The sequence below is a fragment of the Gorilla gorilla genome, chromosome 2 (assembly GCF_029281585.2).
Source record: "Gorilla gorilla gorilla isolate KB3781 chromosome 2, NHGRI_mGorGor1-v2.1_pri, whole genome shotgun sequence".
Taxonomy (NCBI): Eukaryota; Metazoa; Chordata; class Mammalia; order Primates; family Hominidae; genus Gorilla; species Gorilla gorilla.
The window spans coordinates 143,724,573-143,731,963 of NC_086017.1; positions in this window are offsets into that span (position 1 = coordinate 143,724,573).

A 7,391-nucleotide genomic window follows, 5' to 3' on the forward strand; every position below is an offset into this window, starting at 1 on the left:
GGCACAGGATAAGACAGGAGGACAACAGGACTGGTATCACAGATACAGGTCATAAAGACCCTGCTAATAAACAGGATGTAGTAAAGAAGCCGCCAAAACCCACGAAAACCAAGATGGCAATGAAAGTGACCTCTGGTGGTCGTCACTGCTCATTATACACTATAATATATTAGCATCGCAAATCATTCCCACCAGCACCATGACAGTTTACAAATACCATGGCAACATCCAGAAGCTACCCTGTATTGTCTAAAAAGGGAATTTTCTGGAAAACTCACGAATAATCCACCCCTTGTTTAGCGTATGATCAAGAAATAACCATAAAAATAGCTGGCCAGGCACGGTGGCTCATTCCTGTAATCCCAGTACTTTGGGAGGCTAAGGTGGGTGGATCACAAGGTCAGGAGTTCAAGACCAGCCTGGTCAAGATGGCAAAACCCCGTCTCTACTAAAAATACAAACAAAAATTAGCTGGGCGTGGTGGTGTGCACCTGTAATCCCAGCTACTCAGGAGGCTAAGGCAGGAGCATCACTTGAACCTGGGCGGTAGAGGTTGCAGTGAGCCAAGATCATGCCACTGCACTCCAGCCTGGGCCACAGAGCAAGACTACGTCTCAAAAAAAAAAAAAAAAAAAAAAAAAAAAAGCCAACCAGCAGCCCTCAGGGCTACTCTGTCTATGGAGTAGCCATTCTTTTGTTTCTTCTCTAATAAGCTAGCTTTCACTTTATGGATTTATCCTGAATCATTTCTTGTGTGAGATCCAAGAACCGTCTCTTGGGGTCTGGATCAGGACCTCTTTCCAGTAACACCAACACCACTAAGTGCCAGCCCAATAAATGAAAATCAACCCTTACAAATACACATAATTGTGAAATTTTACCATATGAAAACAAAAAGATCCTATAACCCTCCAGGGTGTGGCAGAAGAGGGAACCATTTCTTAGAAAGGAACAAGAATAAGAATAGCACTGGATTGCTCAATAACACTGAAAGAAAACAAGGGAGTGATGCCTTCAAAAATCTCAACCCAGGGTTCTACATCCAGTGAAACTACTGATTGAGGGGACAGAATTAAGACAACAAGGTCTCAAATTTACCTCCCATTAAGTCTTTTGTAAGAAGCTCCAGAAAGATGTTCTGTACTAAAGCAGGGGGTACCCAAAAAAGTGTGGGGGCCAAGATGTAAACTTGCCTGTCACCCTCTGAAGGTTCACTGAAAATCAGCTGACATAAGGCAGATGAATAGGAGAGAAAGCATACAAATTTATTAACGTGTACCTGTGGTCCCAGCTACTCGGGAAGCTGAGGTGGAGGATCACTTGAGCCTGCAGTTTGAGCCATGATTATGCCACTCTACTCCAGCCTGGGCAACAGGCAAGAATTGGTCTAAAAGAAAAACAAAAACAAAAACAAAAACAGACTTCACAGGGTATGTCAAAGAAGTATATTTGGGGGTGAAATATTTTGGTTTTCTTCAAAAGAATGGTGGAATTCTTCAAATGATATTGAAAAGCCATTTCAAATTAAGACAACAGGTTGCAGCTAACTTAGACAACTACCCATCCAGACTTGAACAGGTTAGAGGCTCTGGGAACAAATTCTTCAAGAAGATGAAATTGATAGGCAATATATGTATTTGAACATATTGAGAGAAAAGAAATTGATATATCTGGGAGAAGAGTTTGGAATAGCTGGGCAACAAAATAATCATAGCACATCTTCTAAACTGAGAAATCAATAGATGACTAGACTACATATGACAGTAATGTTTCATCAAGGTCAAATTCTCGTGTCATTATTGTTAGGTGACATAATATCTGCAGCTAACTCAGTTCAGAAACAGGAGAGAGAAAGCAAGTGTGAATCTAGATAAGGATATACAGGTGTTCACTATATTCTTCCTCTAACTGAAGATTTAAGTAAAATAAACCATTGAGAGGTGAGAGTATTATAACTGTATTATTTCAAGACATGGAAGTAGATCTCCATGCTTATCAGTTAGCTTAAATTGTTTTGTTTATTTATTTAATTTTGAGGTGGGGTCTCATTATGTTATGCAGACTAGGCTCAAGCAATTCTTCCACCTCAGCCTCCAGAGTAGCTGGGACTGTTACCAGAAAAGGGGTTTTGTCCCAGGGCCCAAGAGTGGGTTCTCAGATCTTGCATGGGAAAGAATTCAGGGCCAGTCACATAGTAAAGTTAAAATAGTTTATTAGAAACTACTCTATTACAGAGTAGGGTGTCCTCAGAAAGCAAGAGGAAGAATGCCCCTACCTTAACCCATTTATGCCTCAGGTTGCAATTTTTTGAATTTTTGCAATCAGACCTTGGCGATGACCTTGAGCAGTAGGATATAAATAACTCTCGCACGCTTAGCGTTCCAATAATGGAACATTAGGTATAAATGGATTTAAACAAGAATGCTTGCTTATATAGGAATATTAGGCCTATAGTGCAGTTTATTATAAAGGCTTGTGACAGGCTGTTAGTATGGTTATTCTCTTGTGTAACTTCTGATCTTGGCAAGAATTTATGAGTGTACTATTATCTTTAGAGGAAAACATATTTTTTAAACTAAGAATGCCCTTTTCCACTGACTTGTTTCCTCAACCATAAACATCTTGTGATTAAGAGTGCCTAACTTCCTGGGAATGTAATGCATCAGGTCTTGCTTTATCCAGCTTTTATTCAAGATAGAGTCACTCTGGCTGGGATGCCTCTGACAGAGCTATAGGTGCCCAGCTATACTAAATGTTTTTAAGTAGTTGCTCATGGGAATGAGAAATTAGCACGTTGGGATGGTGAGAGGAAGAACCACTGATGATTTTCATAACTAGCTTTGGACAGTAATTTGATGGTTGAACTCTGAAATATATACCTTTGATTAAAAATAAAAACTAAACTATAAAAAAAAATTAAGGAGAAATTAAAAATCAGTAAAACCGAAACAAAAATTAGCAGCTTTTGTACATGCAATGCAAACAATGTGTGGTAAATATAATAGAAAAAAAGGCAACATTCAATTGGTTAAAAAAATTCAGAAACAATTTTTTTTAACCAATTGAATGTTGCCTTTTCCAAAACTACCTATGGCCTGCCTCACCTCCATCCTGTGCCTATAAAGACCCCAGACTCAGTTGGTAGAGGAGAGAGAAGTGGCTTGATTTTAGTGAGGTGGCTTCACTTCAGTGAGGCAGCTTGACATCAGAGAGACAGCCTGACTTCAGAGAAGAGCTGGCCAGACTTTGGGGAAGAGATGCTGGATTTCAGGGGAAGAATACCTGCCCATCCCATCCCCTCTTCAGCTCCCCCTCTCTGCTGAGAGCCATTTCCATCTCTCTTAATAAAATTGTCTGCCTTCACCATCCTTCAAGTGTTCATGCAACTTCATTCTTCTTGGACACTGGACAAGAGCTTGGGACCCACCAAACTGCAGGGACCCAAAGGCTGTCACACCAACGGAGGAAGTAGACTACCAAGGTCAACAGGTTTATGTTGATCAGCCTGAGAACCAGCAGCCATGACCACATGTGTAAGCAGGCTGTGAAAGGAGCTCATTTGCTCCTCTGGGGAAGGGGAGCTTACTTTTCCACACAGGGACCATCCACATCTGATGAGCAGGCCATCCCTCCAGCCTTACATCATGGCTGAGTTCCTTAACAGCAGAAAGTTCGTTTGACCTTTTTGTGGACAGAGATGGGAGTTACAATGGTCTAAACTGAATGAAATGCAGCAAGTAAGCCCTTCTGGGACCATTTCCCCTGAAGCCAAAAACCTTATTATGAACAATTTTCCAGAGAGTAGCTTGGGAAAGAATAATGATTACCAGTTTGAATTTTTTTTTTTTTTTTTTTTTGAGACAGGATCTCACTCCTGTCACCTAGGCTAGAGTGCAGTGACGTGATCACAGCTCACTGCAGCCTTGACTTCCCAGGCTCAGGTGATCCTCCCACTGCAGCCTCCTGAGTAGCTGGGACTACAGGCATGTGCCACCACAACTGGCTAATTTTTTATATTTTTAGTAGATATAGGGTTTCACCATGTTGTCCAGGCTGGTCTTGAACTCCTGGGCTCAAGCAATCTGCCTGCCTCAGCCTCCTAAAGTGCTGGGATTACAGGTGTGAGCCACTGCACCCAGCCCGGTTTTGAATTTTATAAAAAATGTTTTCTCCATTTCCCATGACAAGTTCATTCTGAATCCCACTGAACTGGGAAGAGTCTTTGGCTCATAAACCAACTATGTAATCTCAAGAGATCTGAATTCACACACACTTCAATTCCTATGTATCGCTATGCATTGGAGACAACCTTTTTTGGCAGTCAGAAAACCTAAACACCTTGCACAAATACCAATTTTCCTTCAAATGATCTTTAGTAATATCTATATTACAAGATCTTTGGTAAACTAGAAGCTCTTAGCAATTCCTTTTCATGCTAGGTTTGAATTTTATTTTTTTTCTTTAATACATGAGATGGACTAGAGTCAACTTTGCCCTTGCCGGTGGAGGGCAGCCACCCCATGCAAGGAGGCAAGGGGCCAACTGAGCTGTTAATACACAGCCGTCCATGGACAGCAGAACTAAAGGAGCATTGTTACACCCACTCTGGGGCCTCAAGGTCGCAGGCAGCCCCCCACAACCTGGGCACCGCTGCACGGAGCTTTCTCCCGCTGGTGTCTGGAGTGGCCAGCTGGGTCCTGCACTCACTCACTTGCACCTGGTCTGGCTGTAGGCCCCACCCAGAGCTTGTTCCTGGGTCAGCGCATGGAGTGGCCAGTCAGATCCTGCACTTGCTCACTCACATGATCCCTCCTGCAAGGGGTTGAGTACGGTGGGTGGAGTAAATGTTCACCCTTGTCACAAGTTCAATGAAGGGGCCGAGAAAAATTCTGCACTATTGCCATGCCAGTGCTATGAGCATTGTACTTGACTCTCACATCTCTCTTACTACACTACTTCTAATTTATTGTATTCTGTTACTTCTACATCTTCAATATCTCTAACAATCCATGTCTGGTACACCTACTGTCTTGTGGGCCTCTAACATGTCTTCCATAGGTCAATGCAACAGGATCCTGACTGGTCTTCCTGCTTCTGCTATAGGCTGAATCCAACCCCTTCTTCATGGAGTAGTATTTCTACTGCCCATCAGTGATTCCACTGCTCTTAGGACCAAGTCCAATGCCTCATCTTGGATTGTGAGGCCCTTTGTGATCTGGCCCCTTCTTTGTCTGGCATCATCTCTCCATAACAGGAAACAGTAACCTTTACCAATTGACATTAAGAAAGCCACAGGTTGTGTCTGAGTCTGTGCTGTGTGGGCTAGTTTCCAAAATTACGATGAGTAATTTCAGTTTCAGGCCAGTCTTCCCTGACCTCAAAATATTTCCAGAAGGCCAGCTTCTCAGCCATTTGGGGCTGTGGGACTGGAGTTCCCAAATAAAGAGAAATGCCACCTATTGTATTTTCCTACTTCTTGCTTCTAGGCTCTTTTGTTGAAGTTGCTTCAGACTCATCATGCACACTGTCCTCAGTGGCAATGGCTCTTAAATAAAACAGAATTTGCCAGTGTTTCTCTTTTGTTTTCTATGTAAAAACCAGCTTATTTTCTCAAGGTTTTGTGGTTGACAAAAATCCTGCCCTATCTAGTAGGAAAGGGTGGGGTTATTAGATTAAGTAAGTTGTCAGTTGAATGAACTATCTACTCCTTAGGACAAGGACACTAGGGACCTTGTCACATGTGCATCCTCCACAGGCATCCGTAAGGACTCCTTGAATTGTTCAGAATTGCATGTGTTCTCTGTCTCCTCTAAAATTAATCTGGTGTTCTTTCAAGTCAAATTGATCTAGTGTTGTGTTGCTTCGACTAGATAGAAATAAGAAATCCTTTTGATTTGATACACTCTGAAGTGTTTGGAGAGCAAAGACACCATTGAACAGGAAGGAAGTATTTTAAGCCCCTCAGCCTACGTGCTCCACATCTGGGAAAATATTACGCTGTGAGTGGCTGTTTCTTCCTCATTTCTTATCTTCTAGATGTTTTTTTGTTTGTCTCAAACTTTGCCAGCAAAAGGAAGGTTAAAAATAGAATAAAGAAAATTCCCTTAGCATGCGAAGATCACAACATATTATGGATTTGCCTGCTAAATTATTTATTCCTTTAAGATTAAATTAGTCCAGCTGTCTTAGAGGGCTGGAAGAAGACCTCTTGCAGAAAGGTTTCTACTGGATTTAGAATTTAGAATCTGACTTCAACCAGTGGAGGAGGTAAACTGCCAAGGTCAACAGATCTGTACTGATCAGCCTGAGAACCAGCAGCCATGACCACATGTGAGAGCAGGCTGTGAAAGGAGCTCATTTGCCCCTCTAAAGAAGGGGAGGTTACTCTTCCACACAGGGGCCATCCACATCTGATGAGCAGGCTATCCCTCCAGCCTTACATCATGGCTGAGTTCCTTAATAATAGAAAGTTTGTTTGGCATTTTGTGGACAGAGATGGGAATTATGATGGTCTAAACTGAATGAAATGCAGCAAGTAAGCCCTTTCAGGACCATTTCCCCTGAAGCCAAAAAGCGTATTCTGAACAATTTTCCAGAGGGTAGCTTGGGAAAGAATAATGATTACCATTTTGAATTTTTTCTTTTTTTTGGAGACAGGATCTCACTCTTTTTGCCTAGGCTGGAGTGCAGTGATGTGATCACATGTGGCTCACTGCAGCCTCGACTTCCAAGGCTCAGGTGATCCTCCCACCACAGCCTCCTGAGTAGGTGGGACTACAGGCATGCGTCACCACAACTGGCTAATTTTTTGTGTTTTTAGCAGCTACGGGGTTTCACCATGTTGCACAGGCTGGTCTAGAACTCTTGGGCTCAAGCGATCTGCCTGTGTCAGCCTCCTGAAGTGCTGGGATTACAGCTGCGAGCCATTGTGCCCAGTCCAGTTTTGAATTTTATAAAAAATGTTTTCTCCATTTCTCACAACAAGATCATTCTGAATCCCACTGAGCTGGGAAGAGTCTTTGGCTCATAAATCAACTGTGTAATCTTAAGAGATTTGAGTTCACATACACTTCAATTCCTATGTATTGCTATATATTGGAGCCAACCTTTTTTGGCAGTCAGAAAACCTAACCAGCCTGCACAAATAACAATTTTCCCTCAGATTATCTTTATTTTTATTTATTTATTTATTTTTAGATGGAGTCTCACTCTGTTGCCAGGCTGGAGTGCAGTGGCACGATCTTGGCTCACTGCAACCTCTGCCTCCTGGGTTCAAACGATTCTCCTGCCTCAGCCTCCCGAGTAGCTGGGATTACAATATCACAGGATTGTTGGTAAACTAGAAACACTTAGCAATTCCTTTTCATGCTAGGTTTTTTCTTTCCTTAAAT